The sequence below is a fragment of the Lutzomyia longipalpis genome, chromosome 1 (assembly GCF_024334085.1).
Source record: "Lutzomyia longipalpis isolate SR_M1_2022 chromosome 1, ASM2433408v1".
Lineage (NCBI taxonomy): Eukaryota > Metazoa > Arthropoda > Insecta > Diptera > Psychodidae > Lutzomyia > Lutzomyia longipalpis.
The window spans coordinates 19,365,935-19,387,949 of NC_074707.1; positions in this window are offsets into that span (position 1 = coordinate 19,365,935).

A 22,015-nucleotide genomic window follows, 5' to 3' on the forward strand; every position below is an offset into this window, starting at 1 on the left:
TGAATTGGTTATTTTTCATGAAACCGAATAACTTCTGCTATTGTAACTGATTAACTTCTGCTAAATTGGCTGTTTTAGTTTGGTACAGTATCCGATAACTAAATAGCTTCAGCTTTTTTAAAAAATTGAATTGGTTATTTTTCATGAAACCGAATAACTTCTGCTATTGTAAGTTATTAACTTCTGCTAAATTGGCTGTTTCAGTTTACTGCAATATCCGATAACCAAATAGCTTCGGCTTTTTTAAAAAATTGAATTGGTTATTTTTCATGAAACCGAATAACTTCTGCTATTGTAACTGATTAACTTCTGCTAAATTAGCTGTTTCAGTTTACTGTAATATCCGATAACCAAATAGCTTCGGCTTTTTTAAAAAATTGAATTGGTTATTTTTCATGAAACCGAATAACTTCTGCTATTGTAACTGATTAACTTCTGCTAAATTAGCTGTTTCAGTTTGGTACAGTGTCCGATAACCAAATAGCTTCAGCTTTTTTAAAAAATTTGAATTGGTTATTTTTCATGAAACTGAATAACTTCTGCTAAATTGGCTGTTTCAGTTTGGTACAGTATCCGATAACTAAATAGCTTCAGCTTTTTTAAAAAATTTGAATTGGTTATTTTTCATGAAACCGAATAACTTCTGCTATTGTAATTGATTAACTTTTGCTAAATTAGCTGTTTCAGTTTGGTACAGTATCCGATAACTAAATAGCTTCAGCTTTTTTTAAAAAATTGAATTGGTTATTTTTCATGAAACCGAATAACTTCTGCTATTGTAACTGATTAACTTTTGCTAAATTAGCTGTTCCATTTTGCCTATAATATTAATTCACTGATTAACTTCAGCTTTCTTGACGATTTAAATTAGCATTTTTTCCTGACACTAAATAACTTCTGTTATTGTAACTGATTCACTTTTGCTAAATTAGCTGTTTCAGTTTGGTACAGTATCCGATAACTAAATAGCTTCAGCTTTTTTAAAAAAATTGAATTGGTTATTTTTCATGAAACCGAATAACTTCTGCTATTGTAACTGATTAACTTTTGCTAAATTAGCTGTTCCAATTTGCCTATAATATTAATTCACTGAATAACTTCAATTTTCTTGACTATTTCATTCTGTTATTTTAACCAAACAACTTCTGTTCTTTTGACTTTCGCTGTTTTGTGACCAAATGACTTCAGTCATTTTTACTAAATGGTTCAGTCATTTTAACCATTTACATTGATGTTTCTTTCTTTCATTGTTCAACTTCAGTCAATATAACCTAATGAATCGGTTATAAAAACTGAAATAATTTGGCTAAAATGCCATATGACAGATTGATTTGGTCAATTTGACCAATTTTTTTTTAAGAGTGGAAAGACAGACAATTAGACAAAAAAATCTTTTAAAATTATTGAAATATATATTAGTCAAATTAAAATTAAACGAAAAAAACAGTTTTCTTGATAAAAAATGAAAAATTTTAAATAATTTGAAATAAATAAATAAAAATTGGTTGAAAAGGTTGAAAAATTAGTTAAAAGCAAGAAATTTTCCACAGAATTGTTGCCAAATTGTGGGCAAAGTGAAAAACCACCTATAATTTTAATTTCAAAAAAATTAAAGGACTTTATGTCACTTCAATATGTGAAAATTCCTCATTCGAAGAACAACATTTGGGACAGAAATAATCACATAAAATATGAAATATCGTAAAGAAAAAAAAATGGGAAAGAGACTTTCAATTTTCTACTGAATTAGTCTGAGGAAAAGAGGAAAAATCTGGCAAAAATTTGATCGAATATGTAAAGAATGACGTCACTATTGTGTCTTTGTAACTTTTAATGCATGAAACATAAAGATTCCTTGTCAAAAATCATCGAAAAAGCATTAACTTAAATGATTTATGCATTAAAAGCAAAAAATCACAAAAATGACGTCATTCTTTGGATTTCCGATCAAATCTTTGTTGGCTTTTCTCACCTAGCTGCTCCCACTGAAAAATGGTAAGAATTTTTGTAAGATTTCTTATTCTTTTTATTCTTCTACAAGATTAATGTTCCTTGAACGAGGAATTTTTTCATACTTAACGTGACTAAATTCTTTTCTAGGACATAAATTCTCTAAGGGTGAAAAACTCCCATGATAAACTCCTGAAGGATTTAGCGCTTTAAAAGAAACGTAAAAACCGAGAAAATCTTACGGGAGTTTATCACGGATGTATTATTTTTCTTGGAGGATCATGCTCACGTGAAGTTTGCTTCACTTTTCATTGCAAAAAAAAGCCTTCGGGAGTTTATCTCGAAAGTTTTTCACTCTTAGAGAATACAGCCCCAGGTGAATTTTTCCTTTAAAAACCCCAAAAAGAATTTAAAAAGAAAACGGAAAAAGTATGATAGAAGGCATTTTTGAGCCGGCTGGCAATTGCACGGCGCAGGATGTCCTGGCTGTTGGATGGGAGATGTCTCCTAGCCGGGGAGCCAGTGTGTATGTCAGGGACCCAAGCGGAGGGACAAAAAACTCACAGAATAGAGTCACGTTATTGTGTTGTACGACAAGCGACAAGTGGTGCACCAGAGAGATGTGCACAGTGAGATGAATGCTCTCTGATGGGCAAAGCGATCCGCTCGATGGAGGAGGTTGGGGTGCGACACAGTGGTGGACAAGAGTCTCAGGTTGTAGTGAAATCTCTCACATAGAATCTCATTTGCACTCTCAAGGAGGTAACAGCAGAGAAAGAGATTTGGAGTGCGCGACTATGTATACTTCCCTGATGCAGCCAAGAATGAAGAATGTGTGACTTAGAAATTGTTCTGCTATATTGAGTTGTCGCGCTTCTTCATCCACTCACGCCTCAAAATGTGATCTCCCTGTGCAATCGTGAGGAGATCACCACACATGGAATGCAATGGCAGTGGAGTTGAGTTAAAATATTCGGCAAGGGACTTGACACCTTGCATGGCATCTCATGAATAAAATTCCCATCGCGGCGACAGCGCAAGAAGTTGGCAGTGGTGAACAGGCAGTGAATAAGGTGAGGATTGATGTGAATTGGATCGACATCACTCTCCATTCGCGATCATCCAATTTGACTCCACTATGCAAATTTTCAGCCGTATAAGCCCCATTGTATGCTACCTGTGTACTTCTTCTTTTACCTTCTTTTTGCCTTCCACCACACCGCACCAGCACCCAACCACTCTCCTGCCACATAGCTCTTCTGCCCATAGAGAAGTACTTGACATCGATTTCAATTAAATGTCCGTGTTTGGATTTATCATTTGTCGTTTCCTGGATTTTCTCCTATATAGCATTACCTATATGCTGCACATATATAACGAACGGCGCAACATTTTGCGTTTTGTTGCCGCACACCGAAGGGAACAAAAACCATGATAAATTATCCCCCGAGAGAGGAGTCCGTTCGCCGGGGCCAGCCACTTGGCGACAAATCGCACAAATGCAGAAAAATGCCCACCTCAATCATCTATCGGACAAGACTTTCCACCATTTACAGGTAACACAGAGTGCGCCATACGCACGATCGACGCCATAGAGAGATGATCGCGCACACAGCAAGAAATTGTCGGAATTATGTGACTTCTATGCTCACCTCCCCCCTTTCCCCCAGCCCCTGTATGCCTTTGTGGAGCACATGAGATTTAAAAAAAAACTAACTCACTGACTCTTATTAAGACGCTCCAGACGAGATATTAATTTTCCTTGGAAAATTTTAATCAAGATATTTGAATTAATACGGAAAGGTGTAAACAACGTCTTGCACTTGAGGAAATCCAGCAGATTCTTCATGGAAAAAAAAACAATAGAATTGTTTTAATTTAACAATTGATTAAATGAGGTTTTTGTATGATTTTAACATTTTTAAAAATTAGTTTAAGATTTTTTTTAAATAAAAAATTTAATAAGAAAATTATCAAGGAAATGAAAATAATTTAATTTGAATTTATTTTTAAACTTCTTTCATGAAAATTTTGTATTTTTTCAATATTTTAAAACTTATTAATTAAAACTTATTAATATTCTTCTTTATGTATATATGTATTTTGTAAAAACTTTCTTCAGGAAATGTAATAAAAGAATTTTTATTTTAAAAAATCTATTTTTTTTTATTTACTCGAGATCGGGATCTATCTAAAAGATGATTTTCCGAACAGAAATTCTAGTTCTGCAATAAGAACTAAGAAATCCCATCATCCCATCTCTAACATTTTTGGTTTAAAGTTACATTACATGTCCATTTCTGCAAGAACAACTTCTAAAAATAAAAGATGAGATATAGAGAAGGAATAATATTGGAGAAATATCTTTGTCAATATTGCAAGTTCAGGGTAGAAGGAGATCTATTTATTAAACACGATCTCCCATTCTACACGTTGGAGCACATTGGGGTATACAGAGGGAAGAAGGCGCAGAGAAGTAACTCCATGGCGATCATTTTGCCATTTGGTTTTGTGTTGGCAAAAAAGGAGAAGAAAAAACTCCTTTTGGAGTCTTCTTTATGCAGTTACATATAATTCATGGGCTATCGGGGAGCCCCGAAGCGGAAATGCTCTATTTTCTCTGTGCGCGTACACCACAAAGAATTTATTCCTTCGCTCTTGCGACATTGCGAGATCGTGTCGTTGTGCTCGAGAGAGGACCCCCGGTGGATGTCTTTGGGGGGATTTTGTGGATGATGAAGAAGATGGAAAAAGTCTCGGAGAATCTGTCGCAATCGCACCGCGAGGGTCCCCTGCTGGCACGAATATCGAGTATTGTTCGCGAGCAATGACTCAAAAGCACATGGTTGTTGGCAAAAAGTGCGAAGAGTCACATGGTGGAGGGCGAAAAAAAAAGTGCCCGGAGGAAGAGATTTCCTGTTACCCATATGCCCAAATTGGGCGTCTGTGGAGCGCCACTGCGGGCGCGGGAGAGCTTGGCAAGAAGATGTTGACCCCCATTCCTTTGGGGCCGCAAGCGTACACACACACACACTGGCGTGGATGGTCAGGAGGCACGATAGCGCACTTGGCACTCGAGTTGTGGTTCTGCATACAAATGAAGGTGATCCGAAGAAGCTGCAAGTTCGCGGAGTTGCGACTCTCGCCGAGGTGCATCATTCAGAGAAGTTCTCCCTGTAAAGGGGGCAAATCAGTAGCAAGGAAGACGTCTCTGAAAGAAAAGAAATTCTACTTTTTAATTCAAATTATTTTGCAATGAAATATTAATGACAAAAGACCACCAGGCGCCTCCATCCACATGCTTAAAATGCCGTAAAGAAAATTAAAATGAACTAAACATTAAAAATCAATAAGAAAAAAATATGCTAAAGTATAAAATTATTCAAAAATATGCTCTTAAGTAATTTTCAGAGCTCCAAACAAAACCAAATCACCTAACGTCGCTCCTACAAAAAAAAAATCAAGAAAAAAAAACAAGCAGCAAAGCCTTAAGAGCAGAGCATCAATAATTTAGGAAAAGCAATACCATTAATTTCCCCAAAAAATCCATTTCTCTGCTATAATTTTCATAATGCTTCTTCAGCACCAATATCAATAAAATTCCAATTCATCTTATGAATATTCTCGCCACTCAATCGGCTATACGCAAATGATGACTAAATTGAGACAAAACGACGCGATAAGGGATGGGCTGAGGCACAAACGAAAATTCTTTCGCTTGTCTTTTGACACGTTTAAATCCCCTCCTTGATTGAATATTTTCCCAAATGATTATGTCGCCGAGAATTTAGTGGCTAAATTGAAAATTAATATGGAAATAGATGGTGTGTGCTGTTTTTGCCAACACACTTTTAGAAATAACAATTTTCTTCCACCTTTGTGCGATAAATCTCGTGCGAAAGAATTTTAAGCGCGATTTCGGTGCATTTTCATAAATTCCCAATCTCTTTTAATCCATTATGGAGGACAGTTGAGCAGATTTGACCAAATATTTGCTTATAAATGATCATGGGGGCTTTAGTCTCGACTAAATATTTTTCTTCTTGTCTTGTCTTTTGAGGGGGATTATTTGCAAATTTTCTCATCATTTTGATAGGGGGAAATTTTGATTTTTTAAAATTTAATTTCAGAGATTTTTTTTCAAATCTTTAACGACTTTAATGACTTCTTTAAAATAATCCTTTAAGTATCCCTTTAAACCTCGTGTTAAATTTTCTACAAAAAAGTTAAAGAATAAAGAAAAGCGAACCGTGCGTGCGAGGGGTAGTGATCAACCCCCTGGGACTTTCCTTTGTGCCAGAGGCGCGGGGTTATCTCGCACAACGGCAGCTCATCAAGCAATAGGCCAAGCAGAGACGCGCAGAGATTCTTGGTGTTTCGCTGTTAAAAGTCAATCATAACGCGTCCAGTTATAGGAGTTGGTGTCCCACAACGTGCAAAAGTTTGTTTGTGCGTTGTAATACTATTTGTGAGCAGTAATAGTAGGCAAAGTTGAATAATTTTGTGAAATACAGCAATTCGAAAGATAAAACTTCTCATATCTTAAGTTCTATAACACCTACAGAAATTTCTTGACTAGTTTTGGAAAGGTCTTAAAACAAGCTATAATTTGATAATTATCTCAATTATTTTCAAGGTCGCCTCCAGAATACAAAATGGCGGATTTTTATTTCACTAAAACAGTTTTTGGCATTTTTTGTCTTGAAGGAATGGTTCTAGAGGTTTCTGATGTTCTAGAAAGTTGTAGAGTTTTGCAAAACCTTTAATTTAATACCAAGTTGAGCAAAATCGGGCAAACCGTTCAAAAGATATGGCTCTTAGAACTTTTCAAATTCAAGAATTTTTCAAATGGGTATATCTTCTAAACGGCGACATAGATTTTCTTCATTTTTGGACTGGTGCAAGATTATTAGTCCGGCTACAACATATCAAAATTTAAAAGATTTGCCTAATGGGGATTCGGAGATATTGCCCCTTAAAGTTAGGCAATTTTTGTTTTTGATTTTAGCGCTTCTTGCGGATGTTTTTGGAACTTGGAATGTTCTAGACAGTTGTAGGGCTTCTCAATACCTTTCATTTGATACCAAGATGGTCAAAATCGGTCAAGCCGTTCTCGAGATATATCGAAAAAACACTTTTTGCTTTTGACCGCTATATTTGCTAAACCGCTTGACCGATTTTCAAGTATGAATTATCGATGAAAACGTCTTACTGAGCTCTACAACTTACTAAAATTTAAGACCTCTAGCTATAAGGGAAGTGGTTGACGGTAGTTCAAAATGGCGGACGGCGGCCATCTTGGATTTTGAAAATGCGAAAAAATGAAATTTTACACCCACATTTCTATAGAAAACTGTAAACCGGAAGTCTCTATCTGTTACCGTTCTCGACCTATAAGGCAAAATCCGGGCGACCGGCAGGACGGCCGGCCGGCAGGCCGGCCGGCCGGATCAAAAATTTTCCACCACCAGTTTTGGAATGTGGGATGTCTAAAACGTACTCATACCAAGTTTGAGCCCGATCTGAGGTGGTAGGTTTTTCCGACGATTACAATACTTGGTGTTGGCCACGAAGTGGAACACCAACTAATTAGGTTCCCACAGTCCGTGCCGGGCAGCCAACTTCTTGTTGCTCTTCTTCCTTCATCGTCATCTTCTTTCGCAGTGTCTTCGCGCGCGGGGATGTGGTGGTGGTGCTTTTGCTTCACTCTTGGCCAAGGCATGCACCTGGCGTGCGCAGTCCGGAATAGCATTAAATCGACTTTGCTTGGGCAATCTTGGGGACGATGAGGCTTGCGAGGGGGGCAGTGTGTTGGGGATGGAGGATGAGAGAGAATTGGATTATTTACGATGAAACACCATTTGCGCAGAGGAAGAGTGGATGGATGTCTCATTGGGTAAAAGAGGGAAGGAGGAGAGATGTGGTGGCCCCTAAATTTATTGGAAAATCCACAGTTCTCTGTAATTATGACAACTTGCAGCAATTTGTACACACAATATTGCGCGAAGGTGAGACATTGCCTTTAATGCTGTAGAAGAGGAGTTTTGCACCACGTCGCGACTCCCCCGAGATGGATGACCGGTACAAATGGACATGGCAATCGAATAATGTGTCAAGACCACCTGAGGACGGTCTCTTCTTTGCCCATTTCCATTCCAATTGATCGGCGCGGGGCTTCTTCCACACCGCACCACGATAGAGACATCCACACATTGGAGCAATTAAATTATGCCATATTCGTCTCTCCTGTAAAGCTTTTATAGCACTCTTCATCTGCTTCTCTCATATTACCTACATATTAATATATTTTTACCATCTTCAATGCCCTCGAGACGGCTTTTTTTTCGGGAGAGAGATGGAAATGTTGTTTGGTGCGCCTCCCGACTTTTCGTCAGTTCCATCGATCATAAAAATTCCTCAGATTCAGAGATTCGATGGTTCGGTGTTAATGCCATCACAAAGCACTTCATCAAGAGTCTGTGAGTTCATTCAAGAAGTTTTTTTCTCTCTGATTTACATTTCGCGTCATCTGATGGATGAAATGTGAAGCAACTGATGGGTGGAAAAAGTTGTTGAAGGAATTTTTATTTGTTAATAACATCCTGCAGCATCCTTTCTCAAAAATTCTCCATTTCATTACACAAGTTACACAAAAGTTCGTAAGGCAAATAAATATTCATATTTTGATAAGAAATATTTTCTTGGTAGAATGTTAAGCAGAAAAATAGCAAGAATGAATTTAATCTCGTTAAAAGTACTTTAAGGACTATTTAAGCTTTTTTTATTTCAAAAAGTTCTCTTTAATGATTTTTAGTGCATAACAAGATGAAAAAGTTATAAATATTTTAAAAATAAAATTAATTCGGTTAAAGAAAGAGCTTTAGATTAGAAGTTCTTTATCGAAATTTCAAGAAATTCTAAATTCTAGACAATTTTGAATTTATACCTTTTAAAAATTTCAAATACTTCTTGAGAATATCTGGATCAAGGACTTTAATGACCGAATTTTAACAAAAAAAGGATTAGGAAAAAATTAAATTGATTAAGAATATTTTTTTATAAAATTCATTTTTTCATTTTTGATAATTTTTTTTTTAATTTTTGTTAAATAAATAACTTAAAAATAATGTTTTAACTGATTTTTAAAATTAGACAATTTTCTAAAATAAAAGTCTAGCTTTAAAAATATAAATAAATCTTCAAATTTATCAATAACTTTTTCTTTTCTCACAGATAAGAAGTCGGAGAATAATTAAAAACTTTTATAAATCTTTTTTTTTATTAATTTAATGACTAAAGTTTATCAGTAGGTAAGTTCATAGTAAAAACTATCCACTGTCTTGAAGAAAAAATATAACGGTAAAATATAAATATATATAGCTACATGGTACAGATTAAGGAGAAAAGGGAATGTACATGGTAAGTTTCACTTACGGGCTGTGATTCTTCCTTCAGAGGCCAAGTTAAATATATGTAAATTGTAAATGCAAAGTGTAATAGATAGCTGCAGAGTATGGATTAATCAGAAAAGGGAATGTACTGGTAAGTTTCACTTACGGGCTGTGATTCTTCCTTCAGAGGTCTGTCTAAGTGTGATATTTGATATAAGTTTGGTGGTGCAAACTCTGGGGGAAGGCTAACTCGCGCATTGGCTGTGATTCGTGGCGCGAGTCATCCTTCCCCAGAGTTTGCACCACCAAACTTATATCAAATATCACACTTAGACAGACCTCTGAAGGAAGAATCACAGCCCGTAAGTGAAACTTACCAGTACATTCCCTTTTCTGATTAATCCATACTCTGCAGCTATCTATTACACTTTGCATTTACAATTTACATATATTTAACTTGGCCTCTGAAGGATGAATCACAGCCCGTAAGTGAAACTTACCATGTACATTCCCTTTTCTCCTTAATCTGTACCATGTAGCTATATATATTTATATTTTACCGTTATATTTTACTTTGCATTTATATTTATATACCTTATATATAAGGCGCCCCGCTTCGCGGGGCGCCAAATAGTTAGCGTACTAATTAAACATGCAACTATATATATTTATATTTTACCGTTATATTTTATTTTGCATTTATATTCATATACCTTATAAATAAGACGCCCCGCTTCGCGGGGCGCCTAGGAATTTACGTATTACTTAAATAAAAAATAAAAACCCTTATATCTCCTGAACGGCTCCATAGATTTTCTTAAATAACCTGTTGTTGGAAAGGTCTTGACCTCAGCTATAACATACTGAAATTTTAACGAAATGCATAGTACAGTTTTTGAGATATTTAGACTTAAAAATTTTGGATATGCAAAATATTGACTTTAGCGCCTCTTGCGGTCATTTCTCGAAATTGCAATGTTCTAGACATTTGTAGGGCTTCACGAAACCTTTCATTTGCGCTGGAGTTGATCAAAATCGGACTTGTAGAACCCGAGATATGACATGCCAACTTTGAAAGGCTATATCTCGAGAACGGCGACATAGATTTTCTTCATTTTTGGCATGGAGCTAGATAATATAGTCAGCTATAACATATAAAAATTTGAAGAAAATGCATCGTGTAGTTTGCGAGATATTAATCGAAAACTCATCGAAAATTTTGTTTTTGATTTTTGGCCCCCTAGCGGTCACTTTGGAAACTTAGGATGTTCTAGAGAGTTGTAGGGCTTGTTGAGATCTTTCGTTTGAGCCCAAGTTGATCAAAATCGGTCAAGCCGTTTTCGAGTTATGGTCGATTTTCGATGAAATATTGTGACGGCCATATTGACTAAACTCCTTGACCGATTTTCAAAAATGAGGTATCGTTGTAAAGGTCTTGATTGCCCCTACAACATATCAGAATTTCAGACTTCTAGCTATAATAGGGCCTGAGATATAGCGAAAACAAAATTTAGGGGTGTTCCAAAATGGCGGACGGAGGGGTGGGGGGGTGGATTTGACCTCATAATCAGATGTCTTCCAGTCGATATTTAAACTTTGCTTTTGACCGCAAGTCTCTATCTATTACCGTTCTCTTGCTATTTAGTGTTATACTCTGGACGGCCGGACGGCCGGACGGACGGACGGACGGCCGGAAAAATTTTTTTTTGACATACGTTTTTTGGAATGTGGGGATCCTAATTCGTGCTCATCCCGAGTTTGAGCCCGATCGGACAACATTGCATTTTAGGTGGTACACAGAAGCTGTGCTATTCTTTTCTTCGAAAGAATCACAGCTAAAAAGTGATTAATAAAGACATTTTAAATGTGTTTCAAATATTTATTCACCCACTGTGCAAACAAACCTGTAGTGTAGTATATGCGAATGTCTGGGCAAAAACACACCACTTGCTCCAATGTCTTGGAGGCGCATTTTTTCGCAAGATTTATGGACAGAATCCACTGTGTGGCCAAGAGAGAATTGCTGGGGAACAGGTGAAAGTCTATCAGCGGCAAAATGTTGCCCCTTTGCGGCTCTAAAGAATAGGGTCCAAGGACGCTTGCGGACTCTTATGAGGCCTCGTGTTAGCCCCAAAATTATGCAATGAGCGTGGGTTTATCGATTTGTATACGAACGAAAGCTTTAGGTGCACGACAAAAGAGTCCCAGCAGCAAACGTATGGCCGGAATGCGGATTACAGATCACCAACTTCTTTGCGAGCATAATCATAAATTCATAGTGCACTTTCGGACTGACGGCTTCACACGCCAAAATATCACCGTGGACACCTTTACGAGCACTCGCCATTGCAGGTTCTTGCCCAACACGGCCAACGGGTGGTTTTATGGGGTTTTACTGCTCACTATACAGCTGTTTCGGAGATTACTTCTGGCAGAGATGAATATTTGCTCTTTTTTCCCTCCTTCTGCACTACAACACCACGACTTCCGCTATGTAGGATCGTGCGAAATTTGTAGATCACCTCCAATCTTCTACAAAGTGTTTCGCACATCCTAGTTTGTGTTGGACACAATCAACAGGAAGGATCGTACTTATTGACACTTTCGCTGAGCATCGTATAGCTGTGGTGCTGAAGAGCTCTGTGGCGTTTTAAATTCCCCCCATATCGCCATGGACATTTTATATTGCAAGTTCATGTGTGATAATTCACCTGAGAAGGAGATTTGTACCTTTCACGTCTGGATTTCCATAATCAATAATTTATTGCACCACATCGCAGTGCGGTGTTATTAAATTTAATATCATCTTCACCTTTACACGCTGTAAATTTCACAGCCTGTTCCCAAAGAGCGAGGGGGGTTGGCAGTTTTCGGGAAGATTACATAAAACACTCTTCAAATTCACATCTCTTTTTGGATGTTGCTGGCAACTTGCTGCGGTGAGTTGCTGCCAAAAGGGGCAGGTAATTGTCCAAGAATTATTATTTTTATTCCGAATAAATTCTAATTTTGTTAAAAAAAAACATTTCTTTTGTTTAAATTGATTTTTTTGAAATTAAATAAAAAATACCAGGCGCCTCCACGTTTCATTTACATTTTTCTTTAAAATTTAAATAGAAGCGCTTGGTGGTTAGAATATATTAGTGTAAAGGATTCTGTTTATTCACAAAAGAATTCACAGTGGAGACCCCGGGTGAAATATATAAGTTCTTGTTTAGAATTTAAACGACCAGGCGTCTCCACTTTCCCATTACGTCTTTGATCCTCAGAAAGCTTGGTGAGCTTACTCAATTAAAAGCAAATTAACAACCTGGCGCCTCCACTGCCTTCTATAGATTATTTTCTTATTGAATTTATAACTACCAGGCGTCTCCATCGTTCAATTTTGAATTAATATTTTGAGTTTTTCTCAACTAAGACTTTTAAATGAGACATTTGGAGATCTTAAATGAAATTCCATCAAGTACGATCATTGATCAATTATTCCGCCAATTGATTGCCCCTTGTGAGATGGCGTGTTAGCTGTGGATGTTGGCGATTGCCCAGAAGAAGATGTCTCTCATGGGATCTTTTGGCGATCATAAAAATGGAGGCGAAACAGTAAACTCTTTTTCATCGTCGCGCGCGATGGTTTTTTGTTTCTGGGTGACGATGCTTCAGGTGGACGCATATAAGTGGTGTGCCCTCCCTGGGTGAGAAATGAATTTCAAATGGCGACCATAAATCAGGGTCCGCGCTTTGCGTCACAAAAATACCAACAAATGTTTATGGGCCGACAATTCGGAGAAGTTGATTAATTTAATTACTCACCCAGATGATGAGAACATAAAGCGATCATCGCCATGTAGGGCATGAAAGCACGGCAATTACACAGAATATTTGTTTTCCTCATTTATCATTGCGTTCATCCCCCATAAATGGGTTGACAGGTGAATGACAATTTCGGCGGAACCGTTAACATACAAAACTCCCAAAAGATCCACTGCTGCACTTCTTTCGTGCGCAGAGAGAAGGGGCCCACCGGATCCGTCAGTGATCGGAGGAAAGAAAAAACTTCCTAATTATGTTATTGAAAACACCACCGTCTAGCCTTTTTTTCCACCCATGCTGCTTGCTGGAGCTTAATTTTTTATCCATCCCACCATAATCTCCTGCCGTTACTTTTCGATTATAATTTTCGGTGGTGGTGCGATGCATTTAATTCTCCTCACTTATTTGCCCGCATTAAGATCACGGTGCGATCACGTCAGGCTTTCCGGCCGGCATAAGAAGATGTGGCCGCAAAATGGGAGGATTAAAGAAATGCTATGGCCTAAATGGTCACCGTCACGCCATCCTGAGGAGTGTTCTTCAGTGTGCGGACGATTGGCAGATAGGTGGTAAAAGTTTTGCTTCATTATACCCCGGATGAGGTGAAATTATTTAAATTAATTAGACATGGGATTTCTACTGGCGCGAAAATAAATCGTCCCAATTTTTGCCATCACTAACTGTTCAGCCGTGGATTCTGTGTGTGTGCTAATGCTGCGCTGAAATCATCAGGTGATGATCATCGCATAATATTTGCAATTCATTGCGCTTCTAAAGAAATTTGCTAATAGGCACTGAGAGAGAGAAAAGATCTGCTTAAAAAAATTATCAAGAAGAAATTTGATTAGAATTTTGAATTTAAAATTGATTTAAATATAGCTCTGTAGACACCCTCTGTACTCTAATTTCCTAATCTTTACCTTACAAAACAATCAATAAAATGAGCCAGTCAATTAAATTCTTTCCCAATAAATATTTGAAATTAAAGGGAAGTCTTTAAATTAAGTAGGTACAAATTTTTCAATTTCCGTTTTACTTTAAAATTCCATGAGAAACATGCAACGACAAATTCCTCGGGATTTTTCAATTCATTTTCAATCATTTACCGCTTCTGATGAAAATCTCTGTGTAGCCAGGCGCCCCTCTTGGGCCTCGTGCGTTCCCCCCAGGGCCAGGCTCGCGAGAGAGTCTCTTTTCAGCAGGTATTTTTAGTAGTTCACTTTTAACATAGCCATCATGGGCAAAAAACACATAATAATTGTGAAATATCGCTGCAATTGCGGATTTGTACGCTGTGTTCCCGCATTTTTCCACCTCTTTAATCACCATTTAGTCCACACAACAACATCTTTCCGAGGGAGTTGAATAAGAGAAAAAAAAAGTAAAGCATCGAACCCAAGTCAGTGTGTCTCTTTGTCTCTTTATTTTTACCTTTTGGTTGTTGTGTCCCCGCCGTAAACGTTTAATCGCCGCGAAGAGGAACAAGGTGTACCAACGCTGAGGAATTAATATATTGTGCAACAAGTGTAACAATTACAAAATGAAGGTATCCCAAGAGATTTTTCCACTTTCACGAAAATGCCACCAATGCGAAAATGTGTAGCAAAATGCTTAACAACTATCCAATAATATGCTTAACATGCGATTGCAAACGGAGGGCACACGTTTTAGAAAAAACTATTAAAATTATTGTCTAATTGTTAATTCCTTCTGTAAGTCGTACCATCGACAGACAAACGCAGAAGTTAATATACAATTCGCAATTTACAAGTTCTCTCCTCTCTCTCGCCCAATATTGTGCACGACAGCCCATTAAATGGGGCCCCAGCAGTGGTGGTCGTGTGTGTGGTGCAAAAGCTCGGCACGGCATTGAGGTATAAAGAGGAGAAAAAGCGCGTCAATGTGCAGATATTAATTTAATTCTTGTACACTCAAGAAATCTCTGCTTTCTTGAGTTAAACTACATCCAACAACACGACGATATAATTCTTGACCGATTCATTTCGATTACAATCGCCCATTTACCGCGCGCGGAGGTGAGGGTCGGTATGGAGGAAACACACGATTGCAGGTTGCATGCGGGGGGCTCCGTGGACGCGCGGCGGCTACGTGGACAACTCATCCGACGCCACCACGTTGGGGGCGCGCGCAGAAGTTGCATTCGCGGCCCGAGGAGACAGCCACTTGCGCAATCGCAATCAAGTGCATTGAATTCGTGAAATGCTCATAACATGCGACTACAAGCACTTAATCGTTAATTTTAGAGAAGTTAAATGTGACACTTTGCCCATACTATCCGTCACATATTCTCAATGGCTGCGAGCTATCTCTCCTTCAATTTGCTCCACATCCACACACTGCATTGCAGAACATTTCAGACAGGTGATTGCTTAAATAATTTAATATTTAATGAAGTAATTTTCTTTCAAAGTTCTGATTCAGTTATAATTTGTGCAATGATTTGGACTCTGTTTAAATAAAAATCTCTGAATTTTGAGATAATTTTTTATTAAGCTTAAGTTTGAAAAAGCTTGAGGAATATAAAATAGAAATTTTCCCCTCAGTGTTTTTAGGGAAAGAAACACAATTTCAAAAAAAATCGAATTAAGGAATTTAACTTTGTTCTTTTGCATTTTTTCATTAGTAGAATTTTTCCAGATTAAAAAATATTTTTTTATAGATTTAATGAAATTTTGATTAACCCATTGAAGATCACAACTTATCCAGAGAGGTGAATTAAATAAAAGATATTTTTAAGTTATTTGAACCTCCTAATTTGACAAATTTAAATATTTTTTAGCAAAAACACCTTTAAAAAAGAATCACAGCTAATATAATTGTAAAAAAAATGATGACAACACCCTTCTACAAATTACAATAGATTTTAAGAATTACTTTCAATAAAATTTTTATAATATTTAAATCCTCTTAATATATTGTCTCGATAATGCAGATGTCAATGGTCCATTTATAATTTATCTTATAAATAAAAAAATTGCGATGTAAAATGCAAAATAGAGATCAATTTTCTATCAAAATCTTTTCAAATATTTTATTGCCATCTTTCCCAAATAAATTTTCCATACCATCAAATCTCTTTATGTTCCACTGCACGAAACAGTGAGAGAGTTTATCACAAAGACGATCAAGTAGCAATATTGCATAAAGGTGTTTTTATTAGTGAAAGAGATAGCATTTTTTAGTACTGCATTTTTCTATCACGTCGTGAACTCTCAAAGAGGTTCACCAAGAATGATTTGAAAGAGAAAAAAAATTGAGTGCATTAGCCATAAATGTGTCAATACCATCGAGAAGAAGGCTGACTTTTTCTCCACTTAAAACCATCGTGGTGCGCAGAAACGACATTTTCCCATCAATCGGCTGGAAAATCGGTGACAAAAACACAATTTAATACTCTTTTCTCGGGCTAAATGAAAAAAGAAGAAAAAATAGTATGTGTGTGACGGACATGAAGCCCGGCGACCACAAATAATGCTGTTGTGTGGCAATAAAGCATGCGTGTGCAACATATTGATCACAATCCCGCACCGCTCTGCCCCTGCAAATAAGCCATCGATTTGCTATCATTTTGCTAATGTTTGTCAATTATTTGTGTTCTCAGCACAATTAACTTGTGACGTGATTAAATCTTCAAAGCGAAACAGACAATTTGTGATACGCACCACATTTTTGAAAAGCGCGCCGTGATTTGAAATGTGTCACATTTGAAATTTAAAGAATTGCACGACCGTAAATAACACCGCGTGCATTATCTCCAATGCACTATCCCATTGCTCTCTTCCATCAATTAGTGAGTGCATTTTCTCCACGAGTAACCACGTGGTGGAAAAATCGTATTTGCTGCGCATTTCTCTTCCCATCAGCTCACCAAAAGGAGCACTCTTCATTGGTAGAGAAGAGGCCCTGTCACTTTTCTTTTAAAGCTTGCAGCATACGTGGAAAGAAGAAAATTTTCTCTGGAGTTTCCTTTTGATTTCTTTGTTTCTTGAACTGATTTTAACTGATTTAAAAGTTATTAACTACATTTGGATTGAAAATTGAAAAAAAAATTTTTTTGAATAAAGCATATGCTTCATGTTAAGGATTAATTACAATAGGGGCGTGGTTTACACATATTTAAAGAAATCACGGACATTTTCACAGCAAATTCAGTTGGAAAATCTTTGAGATTTTCCTTGCCTTTTTCACCTGCTTTTCATGATCTTCTGCAATATTTTCCTTGTCTTACCCTTCTCTTGTATCACGTGAGAGCCGAAAATTGAATAAACTCCTTTTAGTAATAAATTTAAAATAACAAAGCGAATGGCCACGCAATGTATTAGATATTTTGCTGAAATTCGCAAATAACTTTATGGTTTTCGCAAAATTTTATGGAATTCACCATTTTCGCGTCCAACTGATTTATGTAATGTTATTTGCCATAAAAATCAATTAATTCCTGCGACATTTATTTATTTCATCAAAGACTGAGAAGAGCCTTTTTGATGCTTCTCGGCACACAGAAAAATTCTCACATCACCCCAAAATGGATTCTGTGAATAACCAGCGAGTTTTCGTTAATTGAATGTGGTGTGGTTCCACTGTGAGAGATCCCAATTAAACCTTCAGGCCAACCATCAAAATCTAATTGATGATTATTCGGTGTTTGTTTATTAACCCCGGTGAGATCCCGGCTTTCCATCCCAAAATGCGGGCGAGGATTCCGCGGTTTTTCCGCGGAGTAATTAAAGACGCGTCTCAATTAATCATGCTTCGCACCATCTTGTGGTATATTTGCTTTGTTAGAATTTCCGCTTAAATTCATCTTCTTCCCATATATAAATTATCTATTGCGTGGTGTGCGTTATCAAAATGGCAATAATTTTACGGGTGATTTATGTTCAGAAGCCCCATAAAATGTTCTTAATTTCGCATTGCATTTTCCGTATATTAAATATTCTTCCATTTGCGCGCGAAGATGGGAAATCTATGCTCAAATGCAACCTCCTCGGTAATTTATGCGACTGCATGCAGCAGAAACGAAGTTTAGAAAGTACCCAAGATGCCGTAGAGCTATAAAATCAATCGCGTATGGCGTTTCCCACCAAGGACATCAAGGTGTTCATCAATAATTTAATATTGAAAAATTTTTCGCAGTCCGCACAGTGATTCAATTAAATGCTAATTATTCAATTTATTTGCTCTGCTGATGCTACATAAAAGAAATCAAAGTGCAGCTGGTTGTGCTGGTGCATCATCGTGGTTGTGGGATGTTGACTCTCTTAGAGAAGAAGGATGATGAGGTGAAATGGAATTCCTGGAATAAATCAGTCCTCTGCGGAGCTTTTTTTTTTCCTTTGAACAATCCTCTGCTTGGACGTGACCTCGAGACGCCCTCAGCGTGGGTCAAAACTTCCACGGGACAGGATGGGGGGGAGACTCACTTGCCCCGACACTTCCGTGTCCACGCGAGATTCACGATGGGGGCACCACGGTGTGCGCAGTAATCAACCAATTGCACGGCCTGTCTGCAAATAGAGTTATATGGAATCCAAGGGGTGGAGAACTTCTCTCTCTCTCCCGCAAAAAAAGCATCCCATATGATTTTCAATTAAGTCCCCCGATCACATAAATCACTCCCCAAGGCAGTTTCTTTCACTGCGCTGGAAGGGCGTTCCTTGGTGCCCTTCATTCGGCTTTCTTGACTTCTTATTGCGGATAATGCTTACCTTATCGAATTTGTAATTATAATCCATGTCCAAAAGAATAAATTGCAAAAATCAATAAAGACGTAAAAGGAGTTCTTCGAGTTCTTTTTTCTTACTTATTTATTTTCTTGAAAAAAAAATCATTGGAAAATTTCAAGGATATGCCAAAAAATCATTTTTGGGAACAAAGTTTGAAGAAATAAAGTGCTAATTTTTATTGAAAACCATCTATAACTTATAACAGGGTGTACACTAACCTGCAAGTACAGCAGAGCCTTACTCAATATTCGGGCTCGCAAGGAACAAAATTTTTCTCCTTGCTGCTCCGAGATGGGTTTCCGGCTGACTTGGAAACGTTGCAGGGTAAATTCTTCGGGATTCTCTCAGGCGGAAGGCACTCAAAGACTTTCTTTAAAAGCACTTACAATATATTTAAAACTAATTACAAATGATTTTTCACAATAAATTTGGGGTTTTTCTTTAATTTAATTTCCACTGTGCCACACTCACGTCTTTTCTCTGTCAAAGTCAATGGAATAATAATTTTGGGTGAGATTGAGAAAGGGGCAATGATCGGGTAAACCCGTTAATTGTTTAGTGTTCTACACTATGCAGCAAATTTATATTTTTTATTTCCCAAAGTTTTTTAACTAATAATATTTCTTCCCAATCTTTTGGTGTCAATCACCAACACAGGGATGTGAAAGGATACTATATAACTCCAGGAGCGGCCATCTAGGATCAGTGGATTAGTACAAAAGGACACAGTATCCCGTACATCCTAGAAGCAATTAATTGCATTTCTGTGAGAACTTCTTATCATATTAATTTTCGTTAATTTTCAAACGTTTTTATTTTCACATAGTTGTCAGATTAGTTGTCAAAATTAGTTCTGTCAAAATAAGTTCTGTCAAATACAGACATTTGTGTTTGACATATGTGAATTTTAATTGATTAGTAAGTATTATTATAGGTTTCGATTTTGTTGTTGGAAGAAATCAGAAAAGCAATTAAACAGAACTAAAAAATATTCTCTGTCATAAAATGACGTTTCGACAATTTTTACTATCTTCTTCAGGCTTTAATTATTTTTAAAATCTTTCAAAAATCAATGTATTTTTTACTAAAAAAGAAAGGGAATTCTGTGCATGAATGAATAAAATATCTTTACTGATTAATCTTGATAAATATTTATTCAACCAATCATTCAATAAGTGAACTTTTCCGCCCCTTTTTGCCTATCACGTCCGCACGATTAATAGCGCGGGAGACGCGACACCGTGAGGTAAATGATTTTCATGCAAAATGTTGTGAATAATAACGATAGTTGGGGTACTCTCCATGGTCGAGTATATTTTCGTCGAAGAGTACTCAATAGCTCGAGAAGACACCTCGCGAGCTCTCATTCATCACCTCCTCGGGAAATATATGGTTGATGGGCAAAGAGCCAATTTACATATTTTGCACCATTCACTTAACATGGTGCGATTGCATCGTGCGCGCAGTTTGGGTGAAAACTTCGGGTGTATGAGATTTGTGTTTGAATTGGCGCGCCGGCTATTTTGAATTCCGGTTCTCTGGAATTTTTCTGCAGCAGCATCTCCCCAGTCACAGATTGGCGATTTCCTCTTTCTTCTCCCTCGCACACCGCGAGGCCTAGCTTGCCCGAAAAAAAATTAGCCACACTGATATTTAATTAAACTTATGGCGCGCTGTGCAAAAAAAAATAAGAGCTCCATAAATTATGTCTCAAACGAGCTTTTGGATGGACAGTCTTTTTTGGCTTTTTAGGGGATTGTGGTGTGGAAAATGTTTTTGGTGGAATGAGGTGAAAATGTGCGCGATCATGTTCAATAATTATGCGATCAAATGGACAAAACGTGGCTCTCAAAATCGCTCACATTTGTCTTACCTGCGCGATCTACCTTTCAACGGAGATTTTTCCCGCGAAAAATTAACTTTTGATTTATCATCGAACGGAACACGATTTTTGATCACCTTTCAGGTGCTGGCTCTTTTTTCATTTTGTAGAAGATTTCACTTTATAAGGAAATGTGGAACTAGCTCGCATTTTATTTTGTGCACAGAAATCACTCTAAAGACAGTGATCATTCAGAGGCAAAAGAACTCCCCAATAATTAAAGATTCAATCAACACCAAATTTCCCCGCAATTTAGGAAACACTGAGAGTAAAATTCTATTTAATATTGAAACAGCATAAGGTCTTCAAGCTTGTAAAGTCGGAGCTTTTTTAAAGAGCCGAAAGCTTTGGAAAAATATGTATTTCATTCATTAAATTAAACATTTAATGATAAAATTATTTTTTTTCCGTTAAAAAGTTATTAATTTGAAAACTTCTCTAAAATGTCTTCAAACAAACCGATATTTGTCACAAATATTTTCATTTCAGTGCTCCCAAAAGAGAAGCGGGAAAATTTAATTATGTTAATCGTACCACACTCAATGGCCCCTTGAGAGTGTTTTCTTGAGAAGAAGAAGGAGAGAAAAAAGTGATATTGTCCATAAATAAATCCACCTTATGGCGGTGTGTTTGGACAGCCGGGGGAGAAATAACTATTCTCAAAAGAAAAAAAAAAGAAAATGTATCAAATTACCCAGCACAAATTTGGGCTTTTATGAATGAATGTCTGTGGTAGAGGTCAAGCAGCTCAACACATTTTCCTCCAAAAGAAAAAAAACCCGAATTCCAAAATCAAAACGCTCTCATTGATCCACCTTTAAAATTATATGCGTGCGATGATATGCTGTGGAAATGTCTATTGATTATAAATTGGTATAGAGCGCAGAGATCACAATAATAATCTCTCAACACGCATCACCTATGCGCGAGCAATACAATAAATTAAATATTATCCACAAATTATTTATTCGATGACAAAACTCACGATGGAGTGTGAAGAATCTGTGAGAGAGAATTTATTTTTTCTCCAACATTGAAGACGCTCCTCGTGTGGATTTTCTTTTTTGGAATGGAAGAGACTTCGCATAGTTTACAATCTTAATGTCGTGTTTATTCTAATTTAATAGTGGATGACGTCAGATTGGTGACACATGGGCTGATAAGTCAATTAGTACAAAATTAGGGAGGATCTGTCTTCTATATCTCAATAGTGAATTTTTTTCAATAAATTCCCA